At 36.3% G+C, this 23,620-nt stretch overlaps 5 non-coding genes across 5 annotated transcripts; all 5 read right to left on the bottom strand.

Annotated features, from left to right (window-relative positions):
• Positions 1–3,473: 3,473 nt before the first annotated feature.
• TRNAC-GCA (transfer RNA cysteine (anticodon GCA)) lies at positions 3,474–3,545 on the bottom strand. The gene has a single exon. It is a non-coding gene; the product is annotated as a tRNA-Cys (tRNA).
• Positions 3,546–3,633: 88 nt separating this feature from the next.
• TRNAF-GAA (transfer RNA phenylalanine (anticodon GAA)) lies at positions 3,634–3,706 on the bottom strand. The gene has a single exon. It is a non-coding gene; the product is annotated as a tRNA-Phe (tRNA).
• A 3,372-nt stretch (positions 3,707–7,078) lies between these two features.
• On the bottom strand, positions 7,079–7,150 carry TRNAC-GCA (transfer RNA cysteine (anticodon GCA)). The gene has a single exon. It is a non-coding gene; the product is annotated as a tRNA-Cys (tRNA).
• Positions 7,151–7,239: 89 nt separating this feature from the next.
• Positions 7,240–7,312, bottom strand: TRNAF-GAA (transfer RNA phenylalanine (anticodon GAA)). Its single transcript has one exon. It is a non-coding gene; the product is annotated as a tRNA-Phe (tRNA).
• A 14,638-nt stretch (positions 7,313–21,950) lies between these two features.
• Positions 21,951–22,023, bottom strand: TRNAF-GAA (transfer RNA phenylalanine (anticodon GAA)). Its single transcript has one exon. It is a non-coding gene; the product is annotated as a tRNA-Phe (tRNA).
• Between the last annotated feature and the right edge of the window lie 1,597 nt (positions 22,024–23,620).

The following is a 23,620-nucleotide window of genomic DNA, read 5'->3' as shown; positions in this document are numbered from 1 at the left end:
TTGGTGTCGTGGCTGAAAAATATTTTAAGAAAACGTACATTCATTGACAACTGGGACTTCTTCTATGGCAGAAATGACATGTATGCCAGGGATGGGGTTCACTTATCTAGGTGTGGGGTGGGAGCACTGGCCAACGCAGTGGAGGGAGCTGTTACGTCTTTAAACTAGGAATAGTTAGTGGTATGGGTTTTGGCGGGAAAACTGTGAAGTCGCAGAGTAGTAACATGAGTACTAGGAGAACTAGTAATAGGCAAAATGAGGTGGATATTGGAAAGCCAGTGGCACTAATTGACAAGGACAGTAATAGGTTTAGTGGAATAACAGAAAGGAGCAGGAAGGGTAAAGAGAGAGGAGGGTCATTAAATATTTATTACACAAATAGTCGCAGTGCTAGGAATAAGATGGACGAGTTGAGACTAGTTGCTAGTGCAGGTAACATAGATGTATTTGCCATTACTGAGACGTGGTTTAATTCAAAAAGTCGGGACATGCCTGCAGAATGTCACATTCAGGGTTTTAAATTGTTCCAAGTAGATAGAAGTATCGGGAAGGGGGGTGGGGTGGCATTGTATGTCCGAGATCGCTTGAACTGTTGCATAAAAACGGGTATTAAGTCTGAAGTAACACATACAGAGTCTGTTTGGATAGAATTTTCAGAGGGGCATGAAAAATTAATTTTAGGTGTGATATACCGTCCCCCAAATTTAGATAGGGACCAGGGGAGACTACTATGGGAGGAAATTGTTAGGGCCACAAGGCACGATAATGTAGTAATTCTAGGAGACTTTATCTTTAGTTATATTGATTGGAATTTCTTGACTGGGAATTTAGAATCATACGATTTCTTAGAAGTAGTTCAGGATTGTTTTTTGAAGCAGTTTGTGACAGAACCTACAAGGGGTAATAACCTGCTTGACTTAGTTCTGGCAAACAATGAATCCATTGTTAATAATTTAGAAGTTTCAGAGGAACTGGGTGCTAGCGACCACAAATCAATTACATTTAGAATTGAATGGAAGTATGATAGTAGGGATAACTCAGTAACAGTCCCAGATTTTCGCTTAGCAGATTACGATGGGCTTAGAGAACACTTATCATCTGTTGACTGGGATAACGAAGAGAGCTATCAATATGACAGTTTTCTGAACACAATACATGCTGCTCAAAGAACGTTTATCCCTTATAAGGAAATTAGATCAAATAGAAATGACCCAAAATGGATGAATAATAGGCTGAAATATCTACTAGGGCATAAGAAAGGAATTTATAGGCGTATCAAAAGAGGCGAGGGTCATCTTATGAATCAGTATATTGACATTAAGAGGGACATTAAAAAGGGGATAAGAAAAGCTAAAAGGGACTATGAAATTAAAGTTGCTAGGGATTCTAAAACTAACCCAAAAAGTTTTTTCCAGGTCTATAGAACAAAAGTCAGAGATAAGATAGGTCCCCTTAAAAATAACTATGGGCATCTTACTGACAAAGAGAATGAAATGTGCTCGATTTTAAATAATTATTTTCTCTCGGTTTTTACACAGGAAGACACTAATAATATTCAGGTAATTAATTTTTATAGTGGATCAGAAGAAGATAAATTATGTAACATCACAGTCACTAGTGAAATGGTTGTGAAGCAGATAGACCGACTGAAGCAAAATAAGTCACCGGGTCCTGATGAAGTTTTTTCAAGGGTTCTTAAGGAATGCAAAATGGAAGTCTGTGAACCACTAACTAATATTTTTAATTTATCTCTTCAAACAGGTGTAGTGTCCGATATGTGGAAGATGGCTAATGTAATTCCTATTTTTAAAACAGGGGACAAGTCGTTACCGTCAAATTACCGCCCAATAAGCCTGACCTCAATTGTAGGCAAATTACTAGAGTCAATTATAGCTGAGATTATAAGAAGCCATCTCGATAAGCATAGCTTGATTAAGGATACTCAGCATGGATTCACAAGAGGCCGGTCTTGTCTAACTAATTTATTAACTTTCTTCAGTAAAGCTTTTGAGGCTGTTGACCACGATAAAGAATTTGATATTGTTTACTTAGATTTTAGTAAGGCATTTGATAGAGTTCCGCACCAAAGACTGTTGAAGAAAGTAGCAGCTCATGGCATTGGGGGAAGGGTGCTCTCGTGGATCGAATCATGGCTCACAGACAGGAAGCAGTGTCCATAAATGGGGTTAAATCCGAGTGGGGATCGGTAACAAGTGGCGTTCCACAGGGATCAGTCTTGGGCCCGTTGTTGTTTATAATATATATCAATGATCTTGATGAAGGAATTACTAGTGATATGAGCAAATTCGCCGATGACACGAAGATAGGTTGGATAATTGATTCAAACGTAGATGTTAGGGAACTTCAGGAGGATTTAGACAAACTCTACTCTTGGTCAGAAAAGTGGCAGATGCAGTTCAATGTAGATAAATGCAAGGTTCTGAAGCTCGGGAGTGTCCATAACCCTAGCACTTATAAGTTAAATAATGTAGAACTTAGCCATACAGATTGCGAAAAGGACTTGGGGGTTATGGTAAGCAGCAACCTTAAACCAAGACAGCAATGCCTAAGCGTACGTAATAAGGCAAATAGATTACTGGGATTTATATCAAGAAGTGTAAGCAACAGAAGTCCAGAGGTCATACTGCAGCTTTATACATCATTAGCAAGGCCTCACATAGATTATGCAGCTCAATTCTGGTCTCCATATTACAGAATGGACATAAATTCGTTAGAAAACATTCAGCGTAGGATGACTAAATTAATACATAGCATTAGAAATCTTCCTTATGAAGAAAGATTGAAGACTCTTAAGTTACATTCACTTGTTAGACGAAGAATGAGGGGAGACCTGATCGAAGTGTATAAGTGGAAGATAGGTATTAATAAAGGGGATATTAACAAGATCTTGAGGATATCTCTCCAAGAGAGAACCCGCAGTAATGGATTTAAATTAGATAAGTTTAGATTTAGAAAGGACATAGGAAAGTATTGGTTTGGAAATAGGGTAGTTGATGAGTGGAACAGTCTACCTAGTTGGGTTATTGAGGCTAGGACTTTGGGTAGTTTCAAATTTAGGTTGGATAAGTACATGTGTGGGAGGGGTTGGATTTGAGAGGGACTTGCACATCGGAGCTTGTTTCTTGGGTGGCATTGAAAATTGGGTTGGTCAAATGTTTGTTAGTGGGATGAATTGTAAAGGACCTGCCTAGTATGGGCCAACAGGCCTGCTGCAGTGTTCCTCCTTTCTTATGTTCTTATGTTCTTATGAGAGGCGATTTGAAAAGGGAAGAGAAGAGATTCAAGGAAAAGGGGTCTGTTTTTTATTCACAATTTCCTTGTAAGAGCCATGAATATGACATAGCGACTGTCTAACAACTGTGATTTGTGGTATCAGTGGCCCTTGAATATGAATAACACGTTCTGTCTACACACTAGACAATATTAGGTTCACTTCATTTAAAACCAGAGAGAGGGGATGCCCGGGATTGAACCAGGGACCTCTCGATCTGCAGTCGAATGCTCTACCACTGAGCTACACCCCCACTGGCTTTATGCATCATAGCAAGAGGAAGTCAGACTGATAAAAATCACATTGTTGGAACATTCATGTGCGCCACTAAATATAAATCCTGCCCAGACCCGGGATCGAACCGGGGACCTTTAGATCTTCAGTCTAACGCTCTCCCAGCTGAGCTATCTAGGCCGTGATGCTATTACTCTCTTACCAGCCTCTGCTGTAATGTTTGGGAAAAACAAGTAAAGCTTAGAGGCTTATTAACCTTAGAAAAGCAAGAAATGTGAAGCAGTGTAGATAATTTCCTGGGTCATTTTCCCTGGATACTGGTTAGCATCTATCATTTTCTACTACATGTAAGTATGTACATCAGGTGTAAGTAGATTGCTCTCTGTCTCGACTCGCCCATAACTTGTCACCGATCATTTGATTGTCAGCCAAATGTGTCTTCATTTTATGTTCATTAAGCCATTGCAGGATACTGCGTCTCCTAGAACAAGACCCAAGTTGTATACACTCGAACCGAATAGTGAAAAATGAGATAGAAAGTGAGAAATAGTTAAAAATGAGGTAGATAGTCCTTAGATTGAAATCATAGTCCAGTCAGCCTAACTTCAGTTGTGGGAAGGTTGAAGGAACCAACATCTGTGAATCAACATGATGTGAAGAATTTAAATCTAAAATGTAGAGAAAAACCAACAAGTAACTGTTTTTATGTAAACTATTTTTCTTCACATCATGACAGTTCATTTTTCTGTATTCTCGTCCATGTTTTTTATAGGATCTGCTCATTTGCAGCCCAGAGTTCATAGACTAGGAAATTTTGTTAATATATAAAATAGGAAATGATCTAAAATACCTGGAGTATACCTGGAGGGGTTTCGGGGGCCAACGTCCCTGCGGCTAAGTCAGTGACCATGCCTCACGGTGGATCAGGGCCTGATCAACCAGGCTGTTACTGCTAACAGAAAGGAAACCGACGTTCGAACCACAACCCCGCTGGTCAGGTACTGACTTTAGGTGCCTGTCCAGCTCCTTGGAGACATCCAGAGGCCTCTTGATAATCCCCTATATGTATGTTGGGAGGCAGTTGAACAGTCTTTGGCTCCTGACACTTATTGTAGTGTTTCTTAAACTACTCGTGGCGTCCCTACTTTTCAATGAGGGTGGGGATTTGCATCTTCTGCCGAGTCTTTTGGTTTGGTAGGGAGTGATTTTCATGTGCAGACTAGTCGCTCTAGGATATTCTAAGTATATATTTTCATATAGTTTTGTCGCCCATGATCTAGGGAGCACAAGTCAAGGGACTTCAACTGTTCCCAGGAATATACAGAGAATATACAGAGAACTTTCGTGGCACATTTAAGTACGATAAAGCACCTGTAGGTGCTTTATCGTACTTAAATGTGCCAGGAAAGTTCTCTGTATATTCTCAAGGTGTGCAATTTCGCCAGCCTTGAAAGAGGCCATTAGTGTACAGCAATATTCCAGCCTAGAAAGAACAAGCGATTTGAAGAGAATAATTATGAGCCTGGCATCTCTAGTTTTGAAGGCTCTCATTATAGATACCATCATTTCCCTAGCAGATGTGGGAAATGCATTGTTGTGATCTTTGAAAGTGAGATGCTCTCACATTATCACTTCTTCAGTCGGGTACAGGAAGTAGGCAGGAGCAGTAGAGATGTGAAGACGATGTAATCAGTCCATCACCCTTGAAGTCGTAGATTTGAGGTTGTCAGTCCCTCAGCCTGGAGAAGAGTTCTATTCCATAGTCTAAAACAATCTGAACATCAAGCGACAGTGTGGAGACTTATATACTGTCGGAAAGAGAGGTGCAGAGTAGTAGTAGAGAGAATGTAGCCACTGAGAGGTCACGTTCCTCTCAGATCAAACAATTCTCACTGTTCCTGCCTACTTCCTGTACCCGACTGAGGAAGCCTACTGTGTAGGCGAAACGTTTCGGAATAAAGTTGCCTAACTGCTGCCCATGTGTCTTACCTACCAACCTGTCGTTAATGTATACCATTTTGATATTCACTCTGTCAGACACTGCAACACAATGGCATCTTGGTACAGAACAGAAAACACCTTGGACAACTTTTTCAAGTGAGAATTGTTTGTTCTGAGAGGGACGTGACCTCTCAGTGACAACATTCTCTCTACTACTACTACTCTGTACCTCTCCTTCCGACAGTATATAAGTCTCCACACTGTCGCTTGACGTTCAGATTGTTTCAGGCTATGGAACAGAACTCTTCTCCAGGCTGAGGGACTGACAACCTCAAATCTACGACTTCAAGGGTGATGGACTGACTACATCGTCTTCACATCTCTACTGCTCCTGCCTACTGCCTAAGAAAATTAAACAAGCTAAAAAGAGCAGCCCCAAATCGCCGACATATACAGCCACAACAAAACTCGAATCTGACACCATTAGAATTCTTCAAGCCGCACAACAGTCCTCTCTACCCAGCAACTCCCTCTCTCTACTTCGGGACGCAGCTACCTCCAAGGTACTGTGTTGCATGGTGTAAGCGCACCTTGCTAATACAGCCAACCCCGGCACTCTCAACACCACCATAAACGAACTGTTCCGTCTTAAACATGCCTGCCTTCGTTTTCCCGGACTCTACATCTTCAGCTGACATCCTGCCGATGCCTTCTGCCCAAGCAACTGTTCCTGAAACTTCCACAACCACCTCCACCGCCGACAACGCTGCTCATGCTGCCTCAACCACAGTCTCCTACGTCACCCAACCTGCTGTTACACCACCATTACACCTCTCGACTGCTCCTGTCGACCCTTAGTCACTTGCTAGTACCATTGTATACTCGCCTACTGAATCCACTTCATAAGAACATACTGATGACTCCAGAACACCGTCATGGGAAAACCTTTCCTTCTTCACTTCTCCATGGAATGCTGACACCATGACCTGCACTGAGCTGCAACAGTCAAGTATGCCTGCTGACCACCTCTTCACTTCACACTCACCCAAGTTCTGGAATTCATCAAGCCTCTACTTTTCACATGTGGTAACAAGACAAAACTTTACCACCTCTCAAAAAATTAGAAAATGGCTCCTCTACAAACCTGCCACCTTAATCACGTCATATAACACCACTAGTGGGCTTCCCTCTGATGTTCCTACCTGCCTACCCTGTCCTGCGGCCTAACCAGCTGCCAGCTTTTCAACACTGGAGACCTCCAACCACCTCAAGACCGTTGCAACTGAGCCTGCTACTACTGCTTCTCCATTCTGTACCACGAGCGCCTAGCTGCTGGCACTTTCTCTTCAACTGTGGACTCTCCTCTCTAATGCTATTCTTCGCCTATTCCGTTTTCCCAGCTCACCCCACCTGGAGTCTTACCTAAACTCTGTTGTTGTTGTTAAAGGATCTTTGAATTCACGTGCAGTATATTCTTTGTACATATGTAACACAGCTACCGTGTGATTACCAACGTTGATCTGTGGAAAACTCTTGACATCTGAATGTGAGTGACAATAACCACCTTTCCGCTAGAAAAGATTCACGTAAGCATCACTCAAAACAACATTAAGGGGATGCCCGGGATTGAACCAAGGACCTCTCGATCTGCAGTCGAATGCTCTACCACTGAGCTACACCCCCGTCTGATTCATTTATCCTACTAAGAGACAGTCACACAGCCAAAGTCACTGTATGGAAATTGTCGAGTGTTGCTAAATAAAGAAAAATCATGCCCAGACCCGGGATCGAACCGGGGACCTTTAGATCTTCAGTCTAACGCTCTCCCAGCTGAGCTATCTAGGCGATAGTAGATATAGACATAAGCTCTCTTATAAATATCACCTTTTCTGTATTTACATATATTTTAGCATGTTATATTTTGAATAGTTTTGTATGACATATCAGGGTCGGGATAGTTTTAATAATCCAAGAGAGAATTATTCACGTGGTCACTTGTCAAATTATAGTACAATATCACTGACTGATAACAAAGACAAAATAGCAAAATAGAAAAGTTTGCTAATGATACTGTGCTTTTGGGAGACTCTATAGACAAGTTGCAAAGGTTAGTGGACGAGCTTGGGCGAGTGTGTAAAGGTAGAAAGTTGAATGCGAACATAGATAAGAGCAAGGTGATGAGGGTATCAAACGATTTAGATAAAGAAAAATTGGATATTACATTGGAGAGAGGAAGTATGGAAGAAGTGAATATGTTTAGAGATTAGGGAGTTGACTTCTCAGCGAAAGGGTTTATGAAGGATGAAATTAACCATAGAACTGATGAAGGAAAAAAAAGTGAGTGGTGTTTTGAGGTATCTGTGGACACAAAAAACATTATCCAAGAAGGCAAAGAAGGAAATGTACGAGAGTATAGTGGTACTAACACTCTTGTATTGGTGTGAAGCATGGGCTGTAAATGCTGCAGCAAGGAAGAGGCTGGAGGCAGTGAAGATGTCGTGTCTATGGGCAACTGTGCTGTAAATTTGTAGTGTGGAAATTAGGAGTGTGAAGTTACTAAAAAAATCAGTTAGAGGGCTGAAATGGGGCTGTTGAGGTGGTTTGGTCATTTAGAGAGGCTGGAACAAAGTAGAATGACTTGGAGAGCATATAAATATGTAGAGGAAGGAAGGCGGGGTAAGGGTCATCCTAGGAAAGGTTGGAGGGAGGGGAGTAAAGGAGGTTTTGTGTGCGAGGGGCTTGGGCTTCCAGCAAGCGAGTGTGAACGTGTTGGAAAGGAATGATTGGAGACGAATGGTTTTTGACACCTGACGGGCTATTGGAGTGTGAGCAGGGTAATATTTCGTAATGGGATTCAAGGAAACCAGTTAGCCGGACTTGAGTCCTGGAGGTGGGAAGTACAATGCCTGCACTTTAAAGGAGGGGTTTGGGATATTGGCTGTTTGGAGTGACATCTAAACTGTCGTATCTAAGCGCCTCTGAAAAGACATTGATTATGTTTGAATGATGGTGAAAGTGTTGAATGACGATGAAAGTTTTTTCTTTCTTTTGGGGTTTTTCTTTCTATTTTAGTCATCCTGCCTCGGTAGGATATGGCCGACGTGCTAAATTATATATATATATATTTTTTTATTTTTTTTTATTATCACACCGGCCGATTCCCACCAAGGCAGGGTGGCCCGAAAAAGAAAAACTTTCACCATCATTCACTCCATCACTGTCTTGCCAGAAGGGTGCTTTACACTACAGTTTTTAAACTGCAACATTAACACCCCTCCTTCAGAGTGCAGGCACTGTACTTCCCATCTCCAGGACTCAAGTCCGGCCTGCCGGTTTCCCTGAATCCCTTCATAAATGTTACTTTGCTCACACTCAAACAGCACGTCAAGTATTAAAAACCATTTGTCTCCATTCACTCCTATCAAACACGCTCACGCATGCCTGCTGGAAGTCCAAGCCCCTCGCACACAAAACCTCCTTTACCCCCTCCCTCCAACCCTTCCTAGGCCGACCCCTACCCCGCCTTCCTTCCACTACAGACTGATACACTCTTGAAGTCATTCTGTTTCGCTCCATTCTCTCTACATGTCCGAACCACCTCAACAACCCTTCCTCAGCCCTCTGGACAACAGTTTTGGTAATCCCGCACCTCCTCCTAACTTCCAAACTACGAATTCTCTGCATTATATTCACACCACACATTGCCCTCAGACATGACATCTCCACTGCCTCCAGCCTTCTCCTCGCTGCAACATTCATCACCCACGCTTCACACCCATATAAGAGCGTTGGTAAAACTATACTCTCATACATTCCCCTCTTTGCCTCCAAGGACAAAGTTCTTTGTCTCCACAGACTCCTAAGTGCACCACTCACTCTTTTTCCCTCATCAATTCTATGATTCACCTCATCTTTCATAGACCCATCCGCTGACACGTCCACTCCCAAATATCTGAATACGTTCACCTCCTCCATACTCTCTCCCTCCAATCTGATATTCAATCTTTCATCACCTAATCTTTTTGTTATCCTCATAACCTTACTCTTTCCTGTATTCACCTTTAATTTTCTTCTTTTGCACACCCTACCAAATTCATCCACCAATCTCTGCAACTTCTCTTCAGAATCTCCCAAGAGCACAGTGTCATCGGCAAAGAGCAGCTGTGACAACTCCCACTTTGTGTGTGATTCTTTATCTTTTAACTCCACGCCTCTTGCCAAGACCCTCGCATTTACTTCTCTTACAACCCCATCTATAAATATATTAAACAACCACGGTGACATCACACATCCTTGTCTAAGGCCTACTTTTACTGGGAAAAAATTTCCCTCTTTCCTACATACTCTAACTTGAGCCTCACTATCCTCGTAAAAACTCTTCACTGCTTTCAGTAACCTACCTCCTACACCATACACTTGCAACATCTGCCACATTGCCCCCCTATCCACCCTGTCATACGCCTTTTCCAAATCCATAAATGCCACAAAGACCTCTTTAGCCTTATCTAAATACTGTTCACTTATATGTTTCACTGTAAACACCTGGTCCACACACCCCCTACCTTTCCTAAAGCCTCCTTGTTCATCTGCTATCCTATTCTCCGTCTTACTCTTAATTCTTTCAATTATAACTCTACCATACACTTTACCAGGTACACTCAACAGACTTATCCCCCTATAATTTTTGCACTCTCTTTTATCCCCTTTGCCTTTATACAAAGGAACTATGCATGCTCTCTGCCAATCCCTAGGTACCTTACCCTCTTCCATACATTTATTAAATAATTGCACCAACCACTCCAAAACTATATCCCCACCTGCTTTTAACATTTCTATCTTTATCCCATCAATCCCGGCTGCCTTACCCCCTTTCATTTTACCTACTGCCTCACGAACTTCCCCCACACTCACAACTGGCTCTTCCTCACTCCTACAAGATGTTATTCCTCCTTGCCCTATACACGAAATCACAGCTTCCCTATCTTCATCAACATTTAACAATTCCTCAAAATATTCCTTCCATCTTCCCAATACCTCTACCTCTCCATTTAATAACTCTCCTCTCCTATTTTTAACTGACAAATCCATTTGTTCTCTAGGCTTTCTTAACTTGTTAATCTCACTCCAAAACTTTTTCTTATTTTCAACAAAATTTGTTGATAACATCTCACCCACTCTCTCATTTGCTCTCTTTTTACATTGCTTCACCACTCTCTTAACTTCTCTCTTTTTCTCCATATACTCTTCCCTCCTTGCATCACTTCTACTTTGTAAAAACTTCTCATATGCTAACTTTTTCTCCCTTACTACTCTCTTTACATCATCATTCCACCAATCGCTCCTCTTCCCTCCTGCACCCACTTTCCTGTAACCACAAACTTCTGCTGAACACTCTAACACTACATTTTTAAACCTACCCCATACCTCTTCGACCCCATTGCCTATGCTCTCATTAGCCCATCTATCCTCCAATAGCTGTTTATATCTTACCCTAACTGCCTCCTCTTTTAGTTTATAAACCTTCACCTCTCTCTTCCCTGATGCTTCTATTCTCCTTGTATCCCATCTACCTTTTACTCTCAGTGTAGCTACAACTAGAAAGTGATCTGATATATCTGTGGCCCCTCTATAAACATGTACATCCTGAAGTCTACTCAACAGTCTTTTATCTACCAATACATAATCCAACAAACTACTGTCATTTCGCCCTACATCATATCGTGTATACTTATTTATCCTCTTTTTCTTAAAATATGTATTACCTATAACTAAACCCCTTTCTATACAAAGTTCAATCAAAGGGCTCCCATTATCATTTACACCTGGCACCCCAAACTTACCTACCACACCCTCTCTAAAAGTTTCTCCTACTTTAGCATTCAAGTCCCCTACCACAATTACTCTCTCACTTGGTTCAAAGGCTCCTATACATTCACTTAACATCTCCCAAAATCTCTCTCTCTCCTCTGCATTCCTCTCTTCTCCAGGTGCATACACGCTTATTATGACCCACTTCTCGCATCCAACCTTTACTTTAATCCACATAATTCTTGAATTTACACATTCATATTCTCTTTTCTCCTTCCATAACTGATCATTTAACATTACTGCTACCCCTTCCTTTGCTCTAACTCTCTCAGATACTCCAGATTTAATCCCATTTATTTCCCCCCACTGAAACTCTCCTACCCCCTTCAGCTTTGTTTCGCTTAGGGCCAGGACATCCAACTTCTTTTCATTCATAACATCAGCAATCATCTGTTTCTTGTCATCCTCACTACATCCACGCAAATTTAAGCAACCCAGTTTTATAAAGTTTTTCTTCTTCTCTTTTTTAGTAATTGTATACAGGAGAAGGGGTTACTAGCCCATTGCTCCCGGCATTTTAGTCGCCTCATACGACACGCATGGCTTACGGAGGAAAGATTCTTTTCCACTTCCCCATGGACAATAGAAGAAATAAAAAAGAACAAGAGCTATTTAGAAAAAGGAGAAAAACCTAGATGTATGTATATATATATATGCATGTGCGTGTCTGTGAAGTGTGACCAAAGTGTAAGTAGGAGTAGCAAGATATCCCTGTTATCTTAGCGTGTTTATGAGACAGAAAAAGAAACCAGCAATCCTACCATCATGCAAAACAGTTACAGGTTTTTGTTTCACAGTCATCTGGCAGGACGGTAGTACTTCCCTGGGTGGTTGCTGTCTACCAACCTACTACCTAAATATATATATATATATATATATATATAATATATATATATATATATATTTATATATATATATATATATATATATATATATATTTATATATATATATATATATGCAAAACAACCACTCTGAAAGAATAGAGGAATTCCAAGCGCTTTCGTGACTACTCACATTATCAAGGAACTATGAAAGTGAAGCATCCAAGGAAGCTATATAAGGGGTCCGGCCAGCTTCCTTGGATGCTTCACTTTCATAGTTCCTTGATAATGTGAGTAGTCACGAAAGCGCTTGGAATTTCTCTATTCTTTCAGAGTGGTTGTTTTGCATATTTTGAAATCACCTGTTTACTGTGATCTTATTGCATATATATATATATATATATATATATATATATATATATATATATATATATATATATATATATATATATATATATATATATGCAATAAGATCACAGTAAACAGGTGATTTCAGAATATGCAAAACAACCACTCTGAAAGAATAGTGAAATTCCAAGCGCTTTCGTGACTGCTCACATTATCAAGGAACTATGAAAGTAAAGCATCCAAGGAAGCTATATAAGGGGTCTGGCCAACACCTCACTATCACATCCCACAACGGTTCAACATCTGACGCGCGCCGGCCCAACTGGACAGGTCCTTTGCACAACTCACCAACAAACTATTCTACCCAGGAAAATTTAAAAATTATTATTTGTCCAGTGTATTATTAAATTCTTCCCAAATTCTATTAATTATAAATGGATCTAATTTATATAAACCAAAGGAAATATTCATATTATTGTCAAAACTGCTTTTTATGAAACAAGATTCAATTATATTCCTGTCGACCATGGACTTGCTTGATACTACTTTCTCAACTTTTTGAAAATCAATTGGATGGTTAAAATCTCTTGCATGAATAAATAGAGCATTGGAATCTTGTCCAGTTCTAATGCTATATTTATGTTGTTTTAATCTTAGTTCGAGATTTTTACCAGTTTGACCGTAATAAACTTTATCGCAAATTTTACAAGGAATCTTATAGACACATCCATCAGCATTTTGGGGGGAATTCTTTATCAAAAGTTTTTTTTACTGTATCAAGATTTTTGAATACAACTTTAATATTAAAAAACTTAAGAAGAGAAGGCATATCAACCAAGTTTTCATGGTAAGGGAGAACCAACATATTTTTAGTTGAATAAGGCAGGTTGTCCATTTTTGGATTGTAAAAAGTATTTCTAGCAACTTTAAAAGATTTATCAATTACATTTCTTGGGTATTTTAAATCATTACCTATTTCATAAATTTTGGATATTTCCTCATCTATGAACTCAGGACTACAAATTCGTAAAGCTCTCAAAAACATTGATGAGAAAACAGACAGTTTGACTCTATCTTGATGCGAGGAATAATAGTGGACATAGGAGCAGTTATTTGTAGGTTTTCTGTAAATTTTAAATTTGAATTCATTATTACCCTTAATAATTAAAACATCTAGAAAAGGCAATGAGTTATTTTCTTCAAACTCAACAGTAAAGTTTATAGAATGGGCTAAATTATTTAATTTTCCAAGGAAATGGTGTATATCTACATTTTTGGGCATAAGACACAAAATATCATCAACATATCTGAACCATTTAGCTCTATTAGGGAGGATTGTGTTAAGCAACCTTGTTTCAAAAAATTCCATGTATAGGTTACTAAGAACAGGTGAAAGAGGATTTCCCATTGCCATACCAAACTTCTGAGTGTAAAACTTATCATTAAATACAAATTTTGCATCAACAATGCAAAGTTTAATAAGTTTAATGATAGTAGGAACTGTCAATGGTAAATCATAGTTAACGAGTTCTTCAGATAAGAAACTTAATAAATCATCAACAGGAACTTTCGTAAACAAGGAAGTAACATCAAAACTAACCATGTAAAAATCATTTAAGTCAGTCAAGGAGCTTAATTTATCAGCCAAGTCTATGTTGTTTTTAACATTAAAGTTAGAAATTTTCCCAATAATAGGGCTCAAAATATCAAAATATTGAGAAACGAAAAATACTCTTTTAATCAGGCCATTCCATCAGAATGGAAACACAGTATGTTGGATCATTGCTATAATAAACTCAGAAGAATTTGTAATGAACTCAAGAGCAAACTACAAAGAAAATTAGACATTTTAATTGAAAATAGTGATTGGAAAAAGGATGCTAATAACAATTTTGTAATTAACTTATCAGATGAAATTTTAGACAAATATACAACTGCTGCTCTAGTTTTTGGCCTAAGTTTTGCAACTTCAAAAAAACTTAATAATGTTGAAATTGCAAAAGCCTTTTGTAACTTTGAGAAATTTTCTGATTTATCCTCTGATGAAATTAATATTAGTAAAGGAATGGTATATAGCTCTATGTTAAAACCAAACATTCCCAATTGCCCTCAAAGATTCTTTAAGTCTTATGATACACTTAATAACAATAAAAATTTGCGCCTTACTAAAGCAGACAAAATAAATGCAATAGTAATTATGAAAGAAAATGATTACCAAGAAAAAATGAATAATCTCTTAGATGATACTGAAACTTATTCTAAACTTAGGAAAAATCCCCTAGAAACCGTTAACAGCAATTTCAATAAAACAATAAAACTTCTACTGAGAGGCAAAGATGAATTAGTCAAACAATTTACTTCCACTAATCCATCTTTACCTTACATGTATGGACTAATAAAAACACACAAACCAGGGAATCCAGTCAGACCAATTATTAGCTCCATAGGGTCAGTTTCATATAAATTATCCAAACAACATTAAAGTTAGAAATTTTCCCAATAATAGGGCTCAAAATATCAAAATATTGAGAAACGAAAAATACTCTTTTAATCAGGCCATTCCATCAGAATGGAAACACAGTATGTTGGATCATTGCTATAATAAACTCAGAAGAATTTGTAATGAACTCAAGAGCAAACTACAAAGAAAATTAGACATTTTAATTGAAAATAGTGATTGGAAAAAGGATGCTAATAACAATTTTGTAATTAACTTATCAGATGAAATTTTAGACAAACATACAACTGCTGCTCTAGTTTTTGGCCTAAGTTTTGCAACTTCAAAAAAACTTAATAATGTTGAAATTGCAAAAGCCTTTTGTAACTTTGAGAAATTTTCTGATTTATCCTCTGATGAAATTAATATTAGTAAAGGAATGGTATACAGCTCTATGTTAAAACCAAACATTCCCAATTGCCCTCAAAGATTCTTTAAGTCTTATGATACACTTAATAACAATAAAAATTTGCGCCTTACTAAAGCAGACAAAATAAATGCAATAGTAATTATGAAAGAAAATGATTACCAAGAAAAAATGAATAATCTCTTAGATGATACTGAAATCTATTCTAAACTTAGGAAAAATCCCCTAGAAACCGTTAACAGCAATTTCAATAACACAATAAAACTTCTACTGAAAGGCAAAGATGAATTAGTCAAACAATTTACTTCCACTAATCCATCTTTACCTTACATATATGGACTAATAAAAACACACAAACCAGAGAATCCAGTCAGACCAATTATTAGCTCCATAGGGTCAGTTTCATATAAATTATCCAAATGGCTTGTTGATATTTTGAGCCCTATTGTTGGCAAAATTTCTAACTTTAATGTTAAAAACAACATAGACTTGGTTGATAAATTAAGCTCCTTGACTGACTTAAATGATTTTTACATGGTTAGTTTTGATGTTACTTCCTTGTTTACGAAAGTTCCTGTTGATGATTTATTAAGTTTCTTATCTGAAGAACTCGTTAACTATGATTTACCATTGCCAGTTCCTACTATCATTAAACTTATTAAACTTTGCATTGTTGATGCAAAATTTGTATTTAATGATAAGTTTTACACTCAGAAGTTTGGTATGGCAATGGGAAATCCTCTTTCACCTGTTCTTAGTAACCTATACATGGAATTTTTTGAAACAAGGTTGCTTAACACAATCCTCCCTAATAGAGCTAAATGGTTCAGATATGTTGATGATATTTTGTGTGTTATGCCCAAAAATGTAGATATACACCATTTCCTTGGAAAATTAAATAGCTTAGCCCATTCTATAAACTTTACTGTTGAGTTTGAAGAAAATAACTCATTGCCTTTTCTAGACGTTTTAATTATTAAGGGTAATAATGAATTCAAATTTAAAATTTACAGAAAACCTACAAATAACTGTTCCTATGTCCACTATTATTCCTCGCATCAAGATAGAGTCAAACTGTCTGTTTTCTCATCAATGTTTTTGAGAGCTTTACGAATTTGTAGTCCTGAGTTCATAGATGAGGAAATATCCAAAATTTATGAAATAGGTAATGATTTAAAATACCCAAGAAATGTAATTGATAAATCTTTTAAAGTTGCTAGAAACACTTTTTACAATCCAAAAAGGGACAACCAGCCTTATTCAACTAAAAATATGTTAGTTCTCCCTTACCATGAAAACTTGGTTGATATGCCTTCTCTTCTTAAGACTTTTAATATTAAAGTTGTATTCAAAAATCTTGATACAGTAAAAAAACTTTTGATAAAGAATTCCCCCCCAAAATGCTGATGGATGTGTCTATAAGATTCCTTGTAAAATTTGCGATAAAGTTTATTACGGTCAAACTGGTAAAAATCTCGAACTAAGATTAAAACAACATAAATATAGCATTAGAACTGGACAAGATTCCAATGCTCTATTTATTCATGTAAGAGATTTTAACCATCCAATTGATTTTCAAAAAGTTGAGAAAGTAGTATCAAGCAAGTCCATGGTCGACAGGAATATAATTGAATCTTGTTTCATAAAAAGCAGTTTTGACAATAATACGAATATTTCCTTTGGTTTATATAAATTAGATCCATTTATAATTAATAGAATTTGGGAAGAATTTAATAATACCCTGGACAAATAATAATTTTTAAATTTTCTTGGGTAGAAAAGTTTGTGGGTGAGTTGTGCAAAGGACCTATCCAAGTTGGATCGGCGCGCGTCAGGTCTTTAACCGTTGTGGGATCTGATAGTGAGGTGCTGGTCAGACCCCTTATATAGCTTCCTTGGATGCTTTACTTTCATAGTTCCTTGATAATGTGAGTAGCCACGAAAGCGCTTGGAATTTCTCTATTCTTTCAGAGTGGTTGTTTTGCATATATATATATATATATATATATATATATATATATATATATATATATATATATATATATATATATATATATATATCTTATATATATATATGCAATAAGATCACAGTAAACAGGTGATTTCAAAATATGCAAAACAACCACTCTTTTGTTTCACAGTTTTCTTCTGCACTGATCAAGTCCCACAAGTTAAAAATTCGACTTAATTTTTTAAAAAATTGTTTAAATGAACAAGTTCTGCCCAAGTCTCTTTTACCCAATAGACTCCTTGACATGAGAGATCGTCCTTTTGATGATTTTATGAGAATTATTCTTCAGAAACATATTGAAATAACTAAAATACAGGAGAAGGAAGCATTCAAAATATTGAGAAACAAAAAATACTCTTTTAATCAGGCCATTCCATCAGAATGGAAACACAGTATGTTGGATCATTGCTATAATAAACTCAGAAGAATTTGTAATGAACTCAAGAGCAAACTACAAAGAAAATTAGACATTTTAATTGAAAATAGTGATTGGACAAAGCATGCTAATAACAATTTTGTAATTAACTTATCAGATGAAATTTTAGACAAACATACAACTGCTGCTCTAGGTTTTGGCCTAAGTTTTGCAACTTCAAAAAAACTTAATAATGTTGAAATTGCAAAAGCCTTTTGTAACTTTGAAAAATTTTCTGATTTATCCTCTGATGAAATTAATATTAGTAAAGGAATGGTATATAGCTCTATGTTAAAACCAAACATTCCCAATTGCCCTCAAAGATTCTTTAAGTCTTATGATACACTTAATAACAATAAAAATTTGCGCCTTACTAAAGCAGACAAAATAAATGCAATAGTAATTATGAAAGAAAATGATTACCAAGAAAAAATGAATAATCTCTTAGATGATACTGAAACCTATTCTAAACTTAGGAAAAATCCCCTAGAAACCGTTAACAGCAATTTCAATAAAACAATAAAACTTCTACTGAAAGGCAAAGATGAATTAGTCAAACAATTTACTTCCACTAATCCATCTTTACCTTACATGTATGGACTAATAAAAACACACAAACCAGGGAATCCAGTCAGACCAATTATTAGCTCCATAGGGTCAGTTTCATATAAATTATCCAAATGGCTTGTTGATATTTTGAGCCCTATTGTTGGCAAAATTTCTAACTTTAATGTTAAAAACAACATAGACTTGGTTGATAAATTAAGCTCCTTGACTGACTTAAATGATTTTAACATGGTTAGTTTTGATGTTACTTCCTTGTTTACGAAAGTTCCTGTTGATGATTTATTAAGTTTCTTATCTGAAGAACTCGTTAACTATGATTTACCATTGCCAGTTCCTACTATCATTAAACTTATTAAACTTTGCATTGTTGATGCAAAATTTGTATTTAATGATAAGTTTTACACTCAGAAGTTTGGTATGGCAATGGGAAATCCTCTTTCACCTGTTCTTAGTAACCTATACATGGAATTTTTTGAAACAAGGTTGCTTAACACAATCCTCCCTAATAGAGCTAAATGGTTCAGATATGTTGATGATATTTTGTGTCTTATGCCCAAAAATGTAGATATACACCATTTCCTTGGAAAATTAAATAGCTTAGCCCATTCTATAAACTTTACTGTTGAGTTTGAAGAAAATAACTCATTGCCTTTTCTAGATGTTTTAATTATTAAGGGTAATAATGAATTCAAATTTAAAATTTACAGAAAACCTACAAATAACTGTTCCTATGTCCACTATTATTCCTCGCATCAAGATAGAGTCAAACTGTCTGTTTTCTCATCAATGTTTTTGAGAGCTTTACGAATTTGTAGTCCTGAGTTCATAGATGAGGAAATATCCAAAATTTATGAAATAGGTAATGATTTAAAATACCCAAGAAATGTAATTGATAAATCTTTTAAAGTTGCTAGAAACACTTTTTACAATCCAAAAAGGGACAACCAGCCTTATTCAACTAAAAATATGTTGGTTCTCCCTTACCATGAAAACTTGGTTGATATGCCTTCTCTTCTTAAGACTTTTAATATTAAAGTTGTATTCAAAAATCTTGATACAGTAAAAAAACTTTTGATAAAGAATTCCCCCCAAAATGCTGATGGATGTGTCTATAAGATTCCTTGTAAAATTTGCGATAAAGTTTATTACGGTCAAACTGGTAAAAATCTCGAACTAAGATTAAAACAACATAAATAAAGCATTAGAACTGGACAAGATCCCAATGCTCTATTTATTCATGTAAGAGATTTTAACCATCCAAATGATTTTCAAAAAGTTGAGAAAGTATTATCAAGCAAGTCCATGGTCGACAGGAATATAATTGAATCTTGTTTCATAAAAAGCAGTTTTGACAATAATATGAATATTTCCTTTGATTTATATAAATTAGATCCATTTATAATTAATAGAATTTGGGAAGAATTTAAAATTATACTGGACAAATAATAATTTTTAAATTTTCTTGGGTAGAATAGTTTGTGGGTGAGTTGTGCAAAGGACCTATCCAAGTTGGGTCGGCGCGCGTCATGTGTTTAACCGTTGTGGGATCTGATAGTGAGGTCCTGGCCAGACCCCTTATATAGCTTCCTTGGATGCTTTACTTTCATAGTTCCTTGATAATGTGAGTAGTAAGGAAAGCGCTTGGAATTTCTCTATTCTTTCAGAGTGGTTGTTTTGCATATTTTGAAATCACCTGTTTACTGTTATCTTATTGCATATATATATATATATATATATATATATATATATATATATATATATATATATATATATATATATATATATATATATATATATATATATATATATATATATATATATATATATATATATATATATATATATATATATATATATATATATATATGTATATATATACATATATATGTATATATGTATATATATATATATATATATATATATATATATATATATATACATATATATATATATATATATATATATATATATATATATATATATATATATATATATACATATATATATATATATATATATATATATATATATATATATATATATATATATATATATATATATATATATGTACGTATGTATATGAAAAAAATCGTGAACCAGAGATACAAGATGCAAAATAATCACAGGGGTATTGAATATCTCCAGGCCTTTTGTGTTGCAATCAGCACGTCATCAAGAGCTTGCACTATTGCAGAGATGAGTATGAGTGCCCAGCAGATTCGTTCAGAAGGAATGGTCTTGCTGAGAATGTGGTAGCGAGGCAGGAGACGCTTAATGCCCCCAGGCATACCATTGCGAAGTGCCAGAAAGATTTAATATTATAGAAAGAGAAGATAATCAGCCCACAAAGACTGGTAATGGAGTGAGTACCTAGCAATCTTAACATTAGTGATGACAATTATCAAAAATTCGGTTAGACTTCGTTACGATATAACGGGTTAACGGTAGACTCAAAAATAAAGAGACTTCTATAGTTTATCCAAGGGCAGACAACCATAGCCTGGTAGGATCTAAAGGCTGTCAGTGACGGCCTGATTAGTCCTTTCTTGCTGTCAACGATTATAAAGAAACTCTCTCGAGAATTAGCCGAGGTTTATTTCTATTTGGGCAATGAAAAAAAAATACGCCAAATTAACGTGATTCGGTGGTGAAATGGGACGATGGGCGGAGTTTGGAGCGACGTAACTGATACAAACAAAGGTTTATTAAAGACCTCTGAAAATTGCCTGGATTTTGTTCTGCTTGAGTACTGGAAGTACTTCAAAATAGGCATCAAACTGACAAGAAAGTAATATTTTTACCTGCATTCTCTCGGCCGCCTACCCTCCATCAACAGAATTCTAGGCTTGTGTAGGCCTGACAACCCTCACTGGGCACCGATCAAATGTTTACCTCACAAAATCGAAAAAATGTTTAAGGGAGAATTAGAGTAAAAACAACGTTCGATTGCTTACCCAACACTAAATGATGAACAGCGCAACTAATTATTCAAATGTGTATGTTCCTGCATATTTTCTATGCTCATTAGAAATCGAACAAAAAAGTGAAATATCTCATTACTAAAGTTCGCTGACAATGCCTATAAAAGGCCGATAAAATTTTATTTTTTCGAAATATATACGTGGTAGAGAAAACTGTCTCTCTCACCTTCAAGCTGTTAGTAGGAAAGAAGGAGGAGACTGAAAGGGTAGTGGTTAGCAGGGGAGAGGAGAATGAAGAATTAGGGAGAAGAGAAAAATGTTGATGAATAGAGAAAAGAGGCATGGATAGTAGATCTTTGAATTCACGTATAGTATTTTCTTTGAGCATATGTGACGCAGCTACCGTCTGATTACTGACATTGGTCTGAGATACACTCTTGGCATCTGAATGTGAGTGACAATAACCACCTTTCCGCTTGAAAAAATTCACGTAAGCATCACTTAAAACATTAAGGAGATACCCGGGATTGAACCAAGGACCTCTCGATCTGCAGTCGAATGCTGAGCTACATCCCCGTCTGATTCATTTATCCTACTAAGAGACAGTCACACAGCCAAAGTCACTGTATGGAAATTGTCGAGTGTGTTGCTAAATAAAGAAAAATGATGCCCAGACCCGGGATCGAACCGGGGACCTTTAGATCTTCAGTCTAACGCTCTCCCAGCTGAGCTATCTAGGCGATATTAGGTATAGACATAAGCTCTCTTATAAATATCACCTTTTCTGTATTTGCATATATTTTAGCATAATATATTTAGTATTGTTTTGCATGACATATCAGGGTCGGGATAGTTTTAATAAGCCAAGAGAGAATTATTCACGTGGTCACTTGCCAAATTATAGTACAATAATCATTGACTGATAACAAAGACAACACAGCAAATTAGAAAAGTTTAAGAAAACTACGTTTCACATGGCGATCAAACTTTTTATTAATTCAATCTTAGATATGAAAGAGCTGGGAACCTTAGAGAAACGTTGTCTCAAAAAATGTTTTCTGTTCTGCCATTCTTTCTTCTTTTTTTTTTTAACTTAAAGGTTTTGTGGAAAATACTGTATATATTTTCCGTTAATACGGTAATTTATAGGTAAATAGATGGCCTATTTTGTATTTAATGAAAATTATATTATGGAAAATGGGAAACTGAGCCTGCGCCTGCGCAGAAGAGTAGTCGCCATTTTGGTTTTTGAATCGGGTACAACGTTAGTGTAATGGGAAGGAATTTTCGTTCTCTAGAGGTTAAAATTGGGCTGACACCTCTCAAATAGGAGGCGAAATTGTAGGATGTGCATTCCTGCAAAGCTTGAGATATCAGGCGACAGGACAGGACAACTCCAGGAACCTCAGATAAGCTGTCTAATTTATGTTTAATTTCTGGCCAGTAAAATTTTCATAAATGTAGGCAAAAGGGGGTCTCCTGTACATGACACATTAATCTCCAGTCAAATTGGTGAGTGTTATGATTAAGATATATTCTCCTTCTGTTATATAAATGTGTGTATATATAATCCTTTTTTAATTTTAATATACAGTCCACAAATTTATATATTTACCAGCATCCCTGGTGATGTATCTTTTATTTATAATTAATAGGTCCAGAGCAACTTGTGGATATGACAGTGGTAGGTATCGAAGGGGGACATTTTTTGCGACCTAGGTGTCCCAAATTCCTACTTGTCTAACTGATAAATAATAATTATCTTTTTTCATTTACTGTTATGTACATAATGATACATTCAGATAAATGCAATTTTCCACATTTAATTTGCTCGTTGGCCCTTCTTGAACCGGAGGTAATTAGTGAAGTCATTAATTAGTTAATTACTTAATAATTATATGTGAAATCACAGAAGGAGGTGGATGTTAAGTTCACAAATTTACTTAATATGTAGTGGATTATAATTATTACAATATTAATTTGGATAAGTCAAGTGTGGCTAAAGATTATATTAATGTGTATAAGTGTATGTGTAATTCATAAGCCAAGAGTAGCTAATTAATGTGTATATTAATTTTGCAAAGCCAAAGTGGCTAGGATTTATATTAATGTATTTGTATAATATTAATTTGATAAGATAATTCTGGCCAAGATTTATATCAGTGTATGTGTAATTGATAAGCCAAGTGTAACTAATATTAATGTGTATAATATTAATTTGTTATGCCAAATTCTGGGAAGGGTTTATTAATTTGTATAATATTAAATTTGATGAGCCAAGTTTGTATTAATGTACATTTAAAATTTATATTATACATGTAATTGCTAAGCTCAAGT

The sequence above is a fragment of the Cherax quadricarinatus genome, chromosome 53, assembly GCF_038502225.1.
Source record: "Cherax quadricarinatus isolate ZL_2023a chromosome 53, ASM3850222v1, whole genome shotgun sequence".
Classification (NCBI taxonomy): Eukaryota; Metazoa; Arthropoda; class Malacostraca; order Decapoda; family Parastacidae; genus Cherax; species Cherax quadricarinatus.
The sequence above is the reverse complement of the archived record's forward strand: the minus strand, read 5'-3'. Positions and strand labels throughout refer to the sequence as shown.